The following is a 17,372-nucleotide window of genomic DNA, read 5'->3' as shown; positions in this document are numbered from 1 at the left end:
GAGGAGCCGAGCGGCCCGGGGACGCCGCGGGAAGCCGGGCCCAGGTAAGGCGGCGCCCGAGGAAGAAGGGCTCTCCGCGAACGCCACTGGGCTCAGCAAGTGGGGCTCTGGCGGCTCTCATTGGACGACATTAGCCTAAATGGCGTAATTCGCAGAAACAAACCGCAGCCCCGCAGCGACGAGCGCGCTCCGAGAAGGGCGAGGAGGTGTGACCGAGCGGGCACCTTCTTTCTAAAACTCGCGCCCCTTTCTTTTTAAGGTCGGCCCCCGGAGGGGCCGAGGGGGGGGGACGAGAATTGCCCCAGTGTTGCCGAAGCTGGGTTCCTGACGTCAGGTCGAGGGGGCCCCCGAGATAGGCTCAGAGTGCGTCATTTTTGTCTCGAGGGTCGGGCCCCGGGCAGGGGGGTTGTGCAAAACCAACCTTAGAGAAATCCTTTGCGGGGCAGTCCTGCCTGTGATTTCCTAAGCGTAGCTGTCTCGGAGCAGATTCCCGCACGGAAACTAAAATAATTCGTCCCCAGTCGGGGACCCCAGGCCGTCCGTCACGGGAGCCTTCGCAAACCCGGAGCCTCCCGACTCGCCGGGGTTTGAGGTGGGGTAGAGAGGGGAAAGCTCCCGTGGAGAGAGGATCGGACGGAGCGCGTTTCCCCGCAGCGCGCACTGCCCGGCTCGGCAGCAGCGGCGCCTCCGCTTCCCGGTTCCGAAAGCTCCGGAGCTGAGGGATGACAAGCTCAGCGGCGGGTCACCTCATCCTCCCCGCATCCCCGGCCCACCTGGTTTTAGGTCCCCGGTCCGAGGCCAGGGCACAGGTCAGGCTTAGCGGAAGAGGATCTGAGCAGGTGCCAGCTGCGGGCACCCACCTGGCAATGTCACTCTGGCTCTGGGGTCCCAGAGCCACCCACTGCTTCTCTTAAGCAACCCGGCCGGGTTTAGGGACTCTGCAACCTCGGCGCTCCGAGAGATGTTTCCCGTAGGGTTTTTTGGTTGGTTTGTTGGGTTTTTTTTCCCTTGCCTTAAAAAATTTTAAATATTTTGATGTGTATAGAAAACGGGAACGATTTTAAAACAAGAGTGGGGAACAAAAGGAAAAAGTCTGACCTGTGGATTTTTTTTTTATTAGCCATTGCTAGAGGGAAACAGTAAAAGAGCTTCAGAAGACAATTACTTAAGATCTCTAGCTGTGACCTAACAGAAAACACAGTGAGAAAAAGGGTAAATGTTTTGTGGATTCCCGATTCAGATGCCTGCGAAGCTCAGCTCCCACCGAAAACTTCTTTCTCCCAGAGAGAATATTTGTGGAGGGAAATTATTTGGTTATTTTCACAGTATTACATCTCCCTTTGAATTACTTTTTTCATTAACTAGATTTAGTTCTTTAATTAAAAGGAGCAACGAAGTTTCTGACAGATGTTGTCAGCCACAAGCTCTGATCCAAAACAATAATGTAGTTAATTTGGGGGGACATCTTTAGTTTATAAGGCCTGGAATTTAAATATAATGTCTTAACATTGTGGTACAAAAAAGCAGGGAAACATTTGTTCCAGAGTTTCTAAGTGGCACTATTTCCTTGCTCTGTGTGGAAAAAGCTTTCGGTAGGTTGTGATCCTCATCACTCCAAAACATCTTTCTTCTTCAAGCTTAATTTCTTTCTGATCTTGTGAAATTGTTTTAAAATTATTTCCTGATTTTAAAAAGCCAACAAGACAGGGTAAAACTCTTGAAAGTATAACATGGTCCTGATCAGATGACATAACTTCTTCTCATAACCTGAATGTTATAAAGAATACACTTAAGTGACTATTCACCTAAATATAATTTTTAAACATACATAAGTTAATCTGATTTAATGTTCCTAAACTTCTTGGACCCTGAAGGACAAGCACAAATTACCTATAATTGTCAAACAGTTGTGATAATCATTGGTTTTGTTTTGTGCAATAAAAGTTATAATTGGGCTTTTCTATATTGAGTATAAATATCACATTAGGTCAAAATACAGAATAGGATGCCCTCAAACAGCCAGTATTCCTATAAATCCTGTGGCATAAAGCATTTTAAACTTTATGCTGTGTGTTAAAGGTTTGTCATTATAAATTATCTGTGTCATAGACATTAGGAAAAGTCTAACACATTTTCTGTGGGATTCAACTCTGCCAAAAATCTTACAGTTTAGACTGTATTTTCATGTGGCATATTTTGAAATCAGTTCTCTCTCTCTCACTCTCTCTCTCTCTCTCTCTCTCTCTCTCTCTCTCTCCTCTCTCTCTCCTTCTGGCACCAGGGATCAAACTTAGGACCTTGCCAGGCAGGTGCAGTGCCACTGAGCTAAATCCCTGGCCCAAAATCAGTTCAATTTTGCACAAACCTCTCACTCTGTAGAAGAATAATCTGTCATCCTGTCATAGATCTCTTTTGTTTTAGATAAGTTTTTAAAAAGCAAATGGCAAGAAAATATAACAGAGAGGTGTCTTCTGGCACCAGGGATCAAACTTAGGACCTTGCCAGGCAGGTGCAGTGCCACTGAGCTAAATCCCTGGCCCAAAATCAGTTCAATTTTGCACAAACCTCAGACTCTGTAGAAGAATAATCTGTCATCCTGTCATAGATCTCTTTTGTTTTAGATAAGTTTTTAAAAAGCAAATGGCAAGAAAATATAACAGAGAGGTGTTTCTTGGGATTCCATCTCCATTTGGTCTTTAGGCTCATGTGTCCTCATCTTCTAATGCTAATCTCTCTGAGGGGCAGAGAGGGCTAATAGCACACCTTCTTTTCACAGAAGGGCACTCGAATCCTATGTTTCTGGTACAAATTAAATACAGTATGCTGTTTCTCCCAAAGAGGCTGTCTCCTAGCTTGGAGTCACATCACCAGGAGTTTGGTTTCTTGCATTTAAATTAACAATGTTGACCTTCCAAAAACTACTGCTTATTTCAGAGCTCTCAGAGTCTATTTTATCTGCCCTGCGTTAAATATATATCAGCTGCTGCAGTTCTGAGCAGTAAATATCTTCTAAAAGAACTATGTGACTTAAATGACAAATGTGTATTGAGCACATATTATAATGGATGGTAAGAAGAAGACAAACTCAGCAGTCATAGATAAAAAGACTTCGCCAATAAATGTAAGGCACTGGGATGGGTCACATGACTTTTTCTGAAAATTCTTTTAATAGCAGTATTCTTCGTTTTGCATTAAGTAGCTTTTCCTTGCTGTGTAATTGTTCTTGGGCTTCTTCGTTTATCATGGGAAGCATGAAAGTCAAGGCCAGGATTATAACATTTTTTTAAAAAAATCATTTATCTCAGTTTGATCTCTAATACTAGGATATGTGCTTAAAAGAGAGGGCAATTTTAATCCTACCTCAGCAAAATTATTTGTTCTTCAGTAACACTTCTCAATTGTTCTTGAGTCTCATTATAACTAAGAATCAGTCCAGTCTTATCTCCTTAACTGGTTGGAGGTGATGTTCCCCAAATTCTGCTATCCATATACTCCTAGGCCATTTTTTAGTTTTGTTTCTGTTTTGCGGTACTGGGGATCCAACCCAAGGCCTTTGCACTGAGTGACAGCCCAGCTCTTTTTTTTTAAATTTTATTTCACACAGGGTCTAGCTAAGTCATTAAATTGCATACGCTTGGCTGGAACTTGTAGTGTTCCTGCCTCAGCTTCCCAGAGTGCTGCTATTACAAGCCTGCACCACTTTGTCCAGCTCTAAGCCTTTTTTTAGAGGAAGTAGGTTGGAGAGGTTGTCCTCAGATTATAAGCCATCTGAGCACAATAACTGTAAAAGGGATTTTAAAGTATTTATTTCCCTATTGGAAATTATAAAATCATTGGAGACATTGTAAATTAGCACAATTAGAAAACAAAAAGACCACTGGGCTTTGTCGTGGGTATATATTGAAAAAAAGGAACCTATATCTTATTTTAGTAATATGTTATTTGGAACTTAAATATTAATATGTCTCTTGCCTTTCAAAAATATACCTTAGTTTGAAGGAGATTTTTCCCTCAAGATTTTAGCCACATTTGTTCATAACTTTTAAAGAGTTCTATAAACAGAATTGCTTTTATAAGCAATAGAAGCCTTTGTACACCAAACAAAATGTCTTTCAACGGTTGCCTGAGTAAAATATGTGTGAGGTTTTCCCTAATAAATTTTAAATATGGTTTTATAAATTCAAATACAATCTGGATAATATATGAACAAAAGCATATGTGTTAAATATTACCATTGCAGAAGAAAATTATTTTGTTTCTTTGACTGGAATAGTTTAAGCTTTAGTAATGATGAGGATCATTGCTAGAAAGGGAAGATCATCACATGTACTATGTATTCACATCTGACAACTGATAGTCAATGTTCTGTAACTAATTCACTTAATAAAATGGTATTGTATGCTCAAGCAGAATTAAAAAATAATCTGGTTGTTAAGAGTTTAGAAATACTCTATTAGAAAACTATTTTGACTGGTTTCTATTTTACATTAATATATGTAAAAACAAAGTACCAGGAGCTTGAATATATGATTTTTAATGCATAATTTGATGATTTAATACATGATTGCAAATTCAATTTGTTTCTTGTGGCTTCCTAACAAGTTTGTTCTTACAGATTAATATTGCTGCTTTTCGCAGCATTTCACACTTAAAATACCTGTATTTTACTCAAGATCCATCAAACTGAAAGTTTGTGTCTAAATATTAGGCCTTTTAAATTTTTTTGTTTAAAGGATACTTTAAATATAATAGACATACTTGAAAAACAGTTTTTAAGATTGATGAGTATTTTGTCTGTAACATAAACTAATCTAACAGGTATATCATTTTTTGTTAATAGGAAGTCTAGACTGTAAATAAACCCCTAAGTAAATGTATTTACTTGGTTCATTTTATGCATTTGACAGTTTATTTTTACTTTATTAAGGTTTTCACCTCTCTGGAGATTGCTAGTCTCAATTTCTTCCTGAGGCAGACTCAGGGAAGCTGATCTACCTACTTTAAAATAAAATGACATTAATTCCAAATTTTTCTAAAGATTTTATTTCTTTATTTTTTTCACATCTGTTCTGTCAGGCAAAAGACTCATGGTCAACTTTTATCAAAAGGTGACCTTTTGGTTGCTAGCATAGCTCAGTGGTAAAACACTTGCCTAACATGCGGAAGGCTGTTGCCTCCATCACCAGCATTGCAAAACAAATAAGTAAATAAAAGTTCACGTTTTATTATTACCCTTGGCTGGTAACATTCTTTTTTTTTATTTGATTATTACAATCAGCCCAGCTGTAGTTTTATATTAGGATTTTTTTTTAACAAATGTACCTTTCACTCAAGTTTAGAAAACACATTGTGAACAATTAGAACAAAGTATGTCTGCAAAAGTGATGATGCGTAATTCTTTTTGCATTGAACCAAAAGAAGATATCAGCTTCTGGAAGTTTCTGCTTACTTATTACTAGAACATTTGTGATTAGGTAGAGAACACTGTACTTCAGAACAGAGAAACGGTCACTGGAGTCAACAGGGGACCCGATTTCTTTCCAAACACCTCGCTAAGTGGAAGTCTCTCCCCTCTGGCCCCTTCTCCGCAGTCCGGCTTGTCCTATGCTGTGCGTCCCAAATGTCTAGCGCCCTTCATGCCCTCAGAAACGTTCGTGCAGCCAAGTGCACTTCTTACAGAGTGAGAGGATTATGAAGTGAGCTGGCCCTGCTTGCTGCCTCCCTTGCACTCAGACCTCCTGGGCAGGAGAGGCGCTGTGTCCTGTCCTCTGCCCTCAATGACAGGGCACCAGCTTGTGCACAGTAAAAATGGACTCGGTAGGTGCTGACAAATGCAGCCAATTTAAACTCAAGAGTTTAATAAGAGGAATGTGTTTTAACTCGTCACTTTTAAAGTAGCATGACCTTCCCTTACCAGTGTATTTCAACTATACTAAAAAGTATACAGAATACTGCAACCAGTCCTGTCTCCAGTGCACTTACAGTGCCTCTTCAAGACACATCAAAGCCATCTTTGCCTCAGGTTTTTAAAATATATGCATGTTTTATGTTAAAGCTTCCTCTTCCTCTTTCCATCTCTTTTTCCTTTCTTCTCTCACCAAAGTTATTTCCATGCATTGTTTTTAGATTTTTTTGTTACATTTGTATGTTATGTTTATATGTTCATAGCATTGGGGTTTATTTTTTTTAAATCTGACAAATTGCATCGGACTGTATACATGTGTTTTGGGGATTTTTTTTTTTTCTCAGTACCAGGGATCAATCTCAGGACCTTGCTTTTGCAAGGCTGGCACAGCACCCCTGAGCTAAATCCTTAGCCTTCTACATGTGTTCAGTAATGTTTAACTGAACATTACGGTTTTCTATTGGATTTCCATGCTGATATGTACTCTGGTATTCCATTGATGGGCAAGTCATCGTTCATGTATTGCTAATGTTTGTTGTAGCAAGTGAGGCTGCTGTGGACTTCTCAGATCTGTGCACAGGAATAATTATCTCTTTAGGGCACCACACACACATGGACTTGTGGGATTATAGAAAATGCCTATTTTCAACCTTGACAAATATCACCAAAATGCTTTCCAAAGCAGTTGCGTTCATTTACAATGGTACAGTGTATAAATTCCTGCTATCACCAGCACTTGGTAAGGTAAGACTTCTAAACATTTTCCCACATCAGACGGCCATGAAATGGTGATTCATTTTTATTAATATTGTCCTGACTTCTTGTGAAATTGAGCATCTTTTCTGAGTTTGTTGGAGACCACCCAGTATCTGGGCTTCTTCTGTTGTGAATTGCTTGTTCTTGTCCTCGGCTTGCTTTTTATATTGGAAGATTTGGTTTTATTACTGATTTGTTATTCTGGATTCTAATTCTATTATTAGCATGCTTGCTATAAAAATGTTTTCCTAATCTGTGGTTTAACTTTGAATTAATTTTGGTGTATTTAAAACTACAGAAATGAGCTGGTTGGGCCTGGTGGTTCAGGCCTGTAATCGCAGCATTCTGGGTGGCTGAGATAGAAGGATCTCAAGTCTAACCCAGCCTGAGCAATTTAGAGACTTAACAAGACCCTGTCTCAAAGTAGAAAAATAATAATAATTAAGAGGAGTTGGGGATGTAGCTCAGTGTGAAGGCCCTGGGTTCAATTCAGTCCCAAACACCACTAACCAAACAATATTTAGTTTTAATTGTGAAATATACTGATTTTTCTTTTCTTTCAGAATTTGTACTTTTTGTCTCTTGCTTAAGAAATTTTTCCTCAGGCTGGGGATTTAGCTCAGTGGTTCTGCTGCCTGCCTTGCAAGCACAAGGACCAAGTTCTATGCCCGGTACCAAAAAAGAAAAAAAAAAAAAAATTTTTCCTCATTCTAAGGTTATGGATGACATTAACATAAGAGTTAGGGCTCCTTATCTTCTTCTAAAAATTTTATAAAATTTTGCTTTTTCTTTAATTTACCTAAAGTGTATTTTTATTTGCTATAAGGTAAAAAGCTATTTTTCTCCCAAATTGGTATCTAATTATACAAGTACTATTTATTATTATAGCTCATCCTTTCTTTTTTTTTTTTTTTTTTTTGGTACGGGGGATTGAACTCGGGCCCTTGTGCTTGCAGGGCAAGAGGCAAAACCACTGAGCTAAATCCTGGCCCCTAGCTTATTCTTTCTTTAGGCTTATAAAATACCTCCTCCTCAGCTAGGCATGGTGACATACATCTGTAATCCTGGCGATATAGGGGGATGAGATGTAACTCCCAAACCTGCTAGATATCTGAAATATAAGTTTGTGTTCTCTAAAATCGAAGAATGAATTCTAGAAACAACGGAGTTTTAAGTGTAGGAAAAATTTAATGAAGGAAAGAAAGCTTCTCATTCTGTCTGAGAGACAGAAGGGGAACTGGAAAGTGAGTTGCCCGCTCACCACAATCAATGATGTTCTATACAGCCAAGCCATGTGGTGAGGTGGGTACAAAGTGGGACAAAGCTGTAAGACCCAATGGAAAATTACAAGGTGGGCATGAGGTGGGGCAAAACCCTGACCAACCAATAAGATCACAAGTACAGTCACCCAGGTAATATTGATGAAATGGTGGTCTACTTGGGGAGCAAGTCACGCAGCAAGCATACAAGGATTTTCAGTAAGGGTGGGGGTCAGGGATATTTCCTGGAAAGGCTGGGTTAAGGCCTTGGCCCCCAACCCAGGTGATTGATACCTATTTAGAATATCAATCACTGCTATTCATCCTCAGGGGACGCACAGGTGTAGTAGTTTCTCTCCTTTTACAATTCTGGCCTTCAGTGAATGTGTCTTTTTTTTTTTTTTTTTTTCAATTTATTTTTGGTACCAGGGATCGAACTCGGGACATTGTGCTTGCAAGGCAGGCGGCAGAACCACTGAGCTAAATCCTGGCCACAGTGACTGTGTCTTAATTGTCCTCCATGTTGGCTCCTTGCTGTGATGGCTCCTTGAGGATGGCCCTGAGCCAACTGCCTACAAGATATCAAATTAATTTACCTATCTGCAATACTAGCAGTTTGGGAGGCTGAGTCAGAAAGATCTCCAGGAGTTTAAGGCTAGCTTGGGCAACAGTGACTTCAAGGCCAGCCTGAGCTACATAGCAAGACCCTGTCTAAAAAAACAAAACAAAAATTATGCTCTCTACATCATTTTATCAATTTCATATAGACTTTCAGGTCCTTTTCTTTCCGTTGGTTTACTTGTTTATCCTTGTTCCACTTCAGTGGATTAATTTGTTTCATGTCTTGACGTCTGGTAGAATGAAGTTCCCAATTGTCTTCTTCAAAATTGTCTCAGTTATGTATGTTAGTTTAGTTAGTTAGTTAGTTGTGCTACAGATCCAACCATATGCCAAATGAGAGCTCTACCATTGATGGACACCGTTAATGCATCTTGGTTACTCCTGATCTGTTCTTCCACATGGGTTTTAGGGATAGTAGACATACTTTTACATAGTAAAGAAAACATTATACAATTACTTACTTTACATAGACTTTCAAGCTGGAAATGTTCATTTAATGTTTTTTCTATATAATTTTTGGATATTCATTGAAATACTTTGTATAACAACTAAACTAAGTTCAAATCTACTGTTGCATTTGACAGACCAGAATTTTCTCCCAAAAACTAAAGTCAAATTAGTTTACCAAAAAAAAAAAGTTATCCTTAGCTGAAGAGTATTGGGTTGTAGCATTTGTATTGAAATGTGGAGGTAAAGCCAGGTAATTGCTTTCTTTTCTCCTTTTGTCATGAAGCAGAGATAAAACAATAGGTGTTACTTGAGAACTGCCCTTCTAACCTTTGCTGCTCTTAACATGCCTTTAGGTCATGGCAAGGCTCTGAGTGGTGTTTTAATTTTTTAATTTAATGTTTAACTTCTGAGAGAATTGCTTAGAAACATTTACCTTGCTAATACCCCAAGGGAAATGGTTAGATAATGGTGACATCAGTGATGATAAGGGACTTTATAACATGGTTATTTGGGGCAAATGGTTAAAAATAGTATTGTCATGTTTTATGCACTGGAAAATTTCTAGTTCTTTAATCTTTATTAAGGTATGTCATATAGGAAAGGAATTTTAATGTTAAAATGTGGGAAGTATCTTTGATTTTTAAAATGTGATCTGCTTTATACAAATATAGAAAACACTTTGGATTATTTGCATCAAATGTGAATTTACCTCAATTGTTCCATAAACATTTAAAAAAAATTTTTACTGCCTTTGTTTACTAGAAGAAGAAATGTTAATTAAGGCTTTCAATTCATTCCATACAGTAACTTTCAAGCCTTGGTCTTCGATGCTTCTGTGTATACTTAGAGAAAACGTAATCCAGTGTTCATGGTCCTGATTTTCCTCAATTTTTCATCCTTCTCTGTTTTAGACTTTAGTTAGTCAGGTTCCTTAGCTGTGTGTGGGCAAGGGAAAAGGAGCAGAGCTGGCCATTCTCTTTGGCAGTATTAAACAGGATTTACATATTTTTTAATACAATGGTATTAGTTTTATGGCTATTTTTTATTCTTTTTTATGTTGGTTGATGTATTCCAATTTAGTAAAGACCAAGATGTGACTCATCATACAATACCTTTACAGTTATGTGTAGGAACATATACTTGGAATGTAAGATAGTTGCCCATTTACTTATTCACTCATCATACATACTTATTATAAGTAATGATTTATTGTTCAAAGTGCGACACTTCTGAGAGTGAATAGGGGCATTAGCAACAGTTACACAAGGGCTGGGGATTTAGCTCAGTGGTTCCACCACCTGCCTCACAAGCATAGGGTCCCAAGTTTGATTCCTGGTATCAAAAAAAAAAAAAAAAGCAGCAGTTAATGCCAGGATAATGAGCACACATTAAGGTCTTTCCTGGTGATTTATCAGACACAAACATCTACGTGTAATGTTTCCTACAGGCAAGAAATTTTAAAATAATTTAGCTAACAGGATGGGAAAGGAATGGGGTCTGCTAATTAAATTTTTATTCATATACCCTATTTTGGTCCCATTGTTGCAGGAATTTGTGTCTCCCTCTTTCTTGCTTCCTTTTTTTTTCTTTTTTGGTACCGGGACCGAACTCGGCACCTTGCACATATGAGGCAGGTGGCGGAACCACTGAGCTAAACCCCCTGCCCTTATCCAGACATTTTAAAAATTATATTTAGCTTCTCATTGCTTTAGGGTTGGTAAAATACTTCTAGTCCTAGTCTGTGTTATATTTTCTTCCTTATTTTATAGTTATATTGATAGGATTTCTCTAGGCAATAATTAGTTCTCTACTTCTTTTGACCACTTGAGAAGAAATCCTCCTAATAGCATGTGTGCCTCTACCTGTTCAATTGCTGAAGTCGGTGGAGGCATATTTTATTTTGCAGGTGGTATATTGGAATTATAGAGAGTCTGAAAAGACAGACTTTCACCTCAGGTCTGGAGCTTTTTAAGTATGGGACAAGTGTGTATGGTGTTGTTCAAGCAAAAGAGCTTCGTGTGCCTATATTCCTGCAGTGTGGCTTTAATTGGTTCCCTTTTCCAAAAGGAGAGAGAGTGGTGGTGAGGTGAGGTGGTGAGATGGAGGCAGGGATTGTTTTTCTTTGGGTAGGATGTCTGGACTGTTTTGCAGAGAGGCATTTTGCTTTTGTGGGTAATGCTCCTTCCTCCCTTTCTGAAATCTGTACCTGAAAGTACAAAATATGGGGAGTGTGTGTTTGCTGATAGTCAGATGAATGGTTCCCAGGGGTCTACACTACCTGAAAAGGGAACGGGGACCCAAGTGGTTCCCGGCAGCCAGACCTCTCCACTCTCTCATTATAAACAAGTTTTTGATAGGCACAGATAGAAAACCAGCACTCTGGTGAAAGAATCACCAGATTCTGAGGTGGAGTGTATGCATCTATGTGTGCAGTTGGCCAGCCTGAGCTTTCCTGGAGACAGAAAGGAGGCAGTAACATGTATGTTACCATAAATATTGAAACCCACTGTTAATCTTTCATCAGAACCCCTTGGTTTAGAATCCTTTTGTTTGGCAATAAATGAATGTAGCTGTTGACTCATATTGTCTAAAAGACTGATATTTGTGGCACCAAAGATAAGCATATCTTGAGTAACTTCTTGAGACTTTGCAAATATTTACAATCTGAGAGAATATAGCTGGACAAAAGAGCCAAATGATTTTATAGTGGCTTATTTGCTGGTTCTCCTGTAGTTCAGAAGATAACTTATCTGGAAAAAAAAAGGGAAGGTTTTGCTTATGGGGGTGAAATAGATTAAATTTAATTCTTTTCTTTTAAGGGTTATTACTGCTTTTTAAAAATTTTTGCAAACAATCGGCGAATTTTTTGAAGGGGGGATGCTGATGATGGTGATAGGATGACACAATGTTATATATTAAACCATTTAAAATGTTAGGGTCATCAAAAATTATATCCATTTTCACATTACAAATTTTGGCGCTGTGAGTAGAAATACTGTCCCCATAAAATAACCTTTCATTTGAATGGATGTTTAATTTCAAAACATGGCCTTATAAACTCATCAAAACAACTGTTAAAATGATATATTTGTGAAAAGTGGAACAACATCCTTCAAAATAAATGTTTTATGGAAACAGTGACTGCTAGATTTCTTATTCTGTTACATGGCTCAATAATGCACTGAGTTTGCAACAGGACTGATACCTTTAATTCTCCAGGGCCTATGTGTAGTTAAGTGCTGGCTGCAATCTTTTTCAAGCTGAAAGAATGACACATTCAAGATGTCTTTGACAATGTGTAAACACGTCTTATCAAAACTTAATTTCCATGAATGATTGATTTTGGCTCTTGATGGAAGGCTGAAGAATGTTTAATTACCCCATTTTCATGTGCTAATGAAGCCGAAAGTGACTTAAGGGGATTTCTTTACACTTTGGTAGCCTGTTTGGATATGCACATGACTTCTTAGGTTTCTCTCCTAGGGTTTGTCTCTGCTAAATAGTTGTCTTATTGAGTAACTGTGGCTAATCTGTCTGCTTGGCCACGGGTCTTGGCCTTCCTCTGTAGAGTGGACTGTAATTAGTGAAACTGTCAAACCAGGTGTTCAATTTCAGGAGAACCTATTTTGTACAAATTTTCCAGTAACTTGCAAAATCTTGAGATTCAGATTTCCTGTTTGCTCACAGGTACTACTTGGGTTATTGGGTTTTTGAGTAAAATCAATGTTAAAAAAAAAATTAAACCGGAAAAAAGGCAACTTTCATTTCCAAACTTTAAAATCTTGACTGTTAGGTTCAGTTTTTCACATACAATGCCTGGTATTTTCATTAAACCATTTAGTCCATGCCCGGCTGGAAATACACATGTAAAATTGAAGAATTCCCTGCCCTATTTTTGAGTGGTGGCAGTGGGGAGATAAAATGAAAAAGAGTTATTATACTACATGTTAAATACGTAAGATTCTCCCCACTCATTTAGATGCTGTTTGTGGATTTAAATCTTAATGATTATGCTACATGTTCCTGTATAATTTTAGTATTAGAAACTAAACTTTAGATTTAGACAGGCTTCCATATGGACATGCTGTTGGAGTTTATAATTCTGTGGATTTCACTAAGGTTATGTCTGGCATCGGAAGAGTTTTGAAACTTGAGGTAAGTGGAAGACCGGTTTTGTGACCAGCTGAGCCACTTGTAGCCTCTTCCATTCAAAACAACAACAGTCCTCAGCCAAACTGCCTATTACTTCCTCACAGCCCCCACTTCTTTCTAATGAAAGTGTCTGACTCCTCCAAGCGTGGAAAGTGCTGTCTTCCCTGAGAGCAGATCCTTGTTTGGATCGAGACAAATGTGTGTAAACACTGAATGAGCTGTCCTCACAGACCTGGCCAAGACTGTTGGTGTCCCTCTTTCCTCCCTGGAATGGATGGTAGAGATGATGTGTCCTCCTCACAATGCCTGAGGAGGTGATTTGGGACATAATATTTGCCTTTGTAGCAAAGAGGGAAACGTGTCAGGGAGAGATGCAACTCTGTGTTCTCAAATGACCCCTCCTTGACCACCTTGCAAGTAAGAGAATTTAATAAACTTGCCATGTGGAGTGAACCTGAATTCTGATTAAACTGAAACTTGAGATCCTTTTAAAACATTTAATTTTAGCCGGGCATGGTGGCGCACGCCTGTAATCCCAGCACTCAGGAGGCTGAGGCAGGAGGATCGCTGTGAGTTCGAGAGCAGCCTGGACTACACAGTGAGTTCCAGGTCAGTCTCAACTACATAGTGAGACCCTGTCTCAAAAAAAACAAAAATAAAGTAAAAACATTTAACTTTAGGTATCATTTTATACTATTTATACCATGAGAAGACTTTCCTTTCCTTTTCCTCCTCCTCACTCTCTCCCTACCAAAAAAGAAAGAGGAAAAAAATAAAAAGAGAAGGAAATCAAACATCACCAAAGTGTCCTCTGCATTTCTATGGTAGCCACATTGGAGAAAGACTTCCCATCTCTCTGGTGTTTAGAGGCAAAAGCCCCAGCCATTTCACCGTCTCCACTCCACCTGACGCTGTTGTCCTGAAAAAGGAGCATTAAACTGGGGGACAAATCTTCCACATGGTGGCTCTGTTGACAACTGAGCTGAGTCCTTGGAGTCCTTGTGGAAGGTGCTTTACTAGATGGTACTTGAGACAGTTGCTTACTATTTTCCCTGTCCCCAGGGTGCTTCCCTGGGACTTAGTCACTGTGAAATCTCACCTGATTTCTCTTCTACCGTAGTCTACTGTAGTGATTCCTCTCTCCACTCCTTCGTGTCCTTCCTTTTCATCCTGCACAGTTTTTTTAGGAGTTGGTCAATCAAAAGGTATTTGAGATGAAGGCCACTTGCATTTTTATTACCGTACTATTTGAGCAAACCATTCATGTAGCATTATCCACTAAAGCGTCCTTCAAATTATAGGCACCCAAGGATGGGGGAGGACTTGAAAATGAAAAAAATTATGTGCACTTAGTACTTTTAACCTTTTAATATTTTAAGACTTTCAAATAAGTAGATAATGTGTTTCATACCTCTGCGCTTTGCCCTCCTTCTTTACTCTTTAAGGCTTTTCCCCTGCTGCCACTCTTCACAGACCTGTGGCACTTTTCCCCTACGGTGTTGTCACTTCCTGGCTCTTAGATGGGACACCCTATGAGGGCAAGGGCCAAGCCTGGTCTTTTCTTCCACCGTCTTTGTCTGCACTCCGTGTCTGCTAAGGGGGAAGTGCGCTGTTCTGATTACATCTCTTTTCATCTGTAGTTGTGGGGTGCTGTAGTTGATAAGTGCTTGGTTTTGTGTTTCAGCATAATTAACTTTGACTATAGATAGTTGAAGCAAGAAAATTGGACAAATTCCAAATGAATTCAATACATTTAAGGTATATATGTGACACTCAGTTTTGAAAATGTACTCATGCTTCAAAGTGGATTTACTCCAGTCCCACTTATAGTGTAGCAAATTTAACATGCATTTTCTAGGATTACTTTCTTTTCGTTCTTATCCCAGAGCTGGATCACAGTGGGCTGAAGAAGAAAGACTATAAACTTACATGAGTGGGTAATTAGCATTCTTTAGGCAAATAATTCCCTGAGGGTTAAGTTTTGATTTTCTCCAGAACTCTGCTTGCTGCAAAATGTGCACATATTCAAGAGCTGTAGTTGGAGGAAGAGGTACCAGAGCTAGATCTACATGTTATTCATGTGGAGGGGAGAAATTATGCAAGGTGGAAAGCAAAAATGAATTAATGAATTAGGGGTCCACTGGTAGGAAAGAAATCATAGAAACTAATGGAGGAGCTAACTGGAGGGAAAGGCTGCTCCAGTGTGATGTGATTATTTTCTCCCTCCTGAATATGTGAGTCACTGCCATGCAGGTCAGAGCTAGCAGATCTTTGGGGCCCACTCTGAGAGCTATGGGGTGGCAGAACAGATGAGTCCAGGCCCTGTCTGCAGGGTGTGGTGAGGGTTGGTTTAGGCCCCCTAAAACTAATGTAGCTTACATAATTAAGGCTCACTCAGAAATCAAAGGATCTGGCAGGGCATTTTCATTACAGGGGAGTCTAGCCCCCTCCACCACAAATCCAATTTTTTTCAAACAAAAGCTAAGAATCTCAAGTTTAAAAATATAAACCAGGGATGATGGTGCATGCCTATAAGCCCAACTACCTAGGAAACTGAGGCAGGTAGATCAAAAGTTGCAGGCTATTGTGGACATCTTATAGAGATTGTATCTCAGAATTTTAAAAGGGAGCTCCTGGGGGTATAGCTCAGTGGTAGATCACTTGCCTGTCATACCCAAAGCCCTGGGTTTGATCCCCAGCACACACACACACACACACACACACACACACACACACACACACACGGCCAGGCATGATAGCGCACACCTGTAATCCTCCCAGCACTTGGGAGGCTGAGGCAGGAGGATCGCTGTGAGTTTGAGACCAGCCTGGGCTACCTAGTGAGTTCCAGTTCAGCCTCAACTACATAGTGAGACCCTGTCTCAAAACAAAACAACAACAAAACAAAACAAACAAAAAAACACTATATACACACATGATCAGAAGACTATGGTAAATGTTTGATGTCTTTATTACATTAAAAGACACATTTGTCAATAATCCCCCTCAAAATACAGACCTTCAGTTTGATCACACTTGTCCTATGGTTCTTGCCACTTTCTGAAGTAGTTCTGCAAGTCATCTTCCGTGAGCATCTTTAATTGTACCCTGGTGGCTGCCTGGATGTTCTGAGTTGATTAAAAACATTTACCTTTCAAGTCCATTTTGACTTGGGGAGGAGCCAGAAGTCACACAATGTCTTATCTGGTGAATTGGTGGAGAAAGACACACCATACAGTTTACAAGCCTGCCTTTCCATTGGATGGCACTCAGCGACAACATTCATTGTATTTTTGATCAAACCTCATAGACACTCACAAAAGAGGACTTCCAGAGCTGTTTCAGAAAGTGTAAGAACGGGAGATAGAGTGAGTTCAAAGTGGGAGGAACTGTTTTGAGAGGGATTAATGGCAACGTGCCTTTTACTGTAGTAAATTTTCAAACATTCTAAACATTCACAATCACTGTTTTTTTTTTTGTTTGTTTTTGGATTTTTTTGTACCTGGGATTGAACTTGGGCCCTTGTGCTTGCCAAAGAAGGCAGCAGAACCACTGAGCTAAATCCCAGGCCCATTCACTGTATTTTTCAATCACTAAATATATAATAGTTTAGCACTATAACGTGCATAATCACATTTTAAATTTACTGTTTATTTTATACATGTACAGTTAGAACACTGGAATGAATCAGTTTAGCTCTTGCTGAATCCCCATCTGTGAAATCTATGGTGATAAATGACAGTTACAGCCTTACCTTGGTAGAAGCATCTACTTAATTTTTCTCCATTGTTTTTTGCTCATCTTTTCAAGTCAGTTCTTTTTATGGAAGTATCAATCACTTTGGTTCAGTTCATCTTAGGCTAGAAACCTGCAAAGCAACTTGCTGTCATGGAAGAAAAATCACTCCAAGTTTGGTTACTTGGACCAAATACTATTTCTAATATTCGTTGATTGTGGCATTGCCAAAGAGGGTGGCTTGGGAGCAGCTCTCTTCAAATTTATTGAAATGAAAATAGTGTTCCCTGTTCTCAACTAGCCAGTCTCCTGAACCAGCCACCGCCTGACCAAGGGGTCTGTCTACCTCCCCCATATATCATACATCGTATCCTACATACACCCCATATATATATTACACTACACACATGCCTCTCCCACGCCACACAGTACACACTTCCACACACACACACACACACACACACACACACACACTTGCAAAACCACGAACCACG

General features: G+C 39.5%; 1 protein-coding gene across 1 annotated transcript in view; it reads left to right on the top strand.

Annotated features, from left to right (window-relative positions):
* Positions 1-6: 6 nt before the first annotated feature.
* Positions 7-17,372, top strand: part of Prdm1 (PR/SET domain 1) — a 104,031-nt gene continuing 86,665 nt past the window's right edge. The window contains exon 1 of the mRNA XM_010607204.2: positions 7-44. The gene's annotated coding sequence lies outside the window, so the exon portion shown is untranslated. The remainder of the gene's footprint in view (positions 45-17,372) is intronic.

This window comes from Fukomys damarensis, unplaced genomic scaffold, assembly GCF_012274545.1.
Source record: "Fukomys damarensis isolate Sample0158 unplaced genomic scaffold, DMR_v1.0_HiC HiC_scaffold_14, whole genome shotgun sequence".
Taxonomy (NCBI): Eukaryota; Metazoa; Chordata; class Mammalia; order Rodentia; family Bathyergidae; genus Fukomys; species Fukomys damarensis.
The sequence above is the reverse complement of the archived record's forward strand: the minus strand, read 5'-3'. Positions and strand labels throughout refer to the sequence as shown.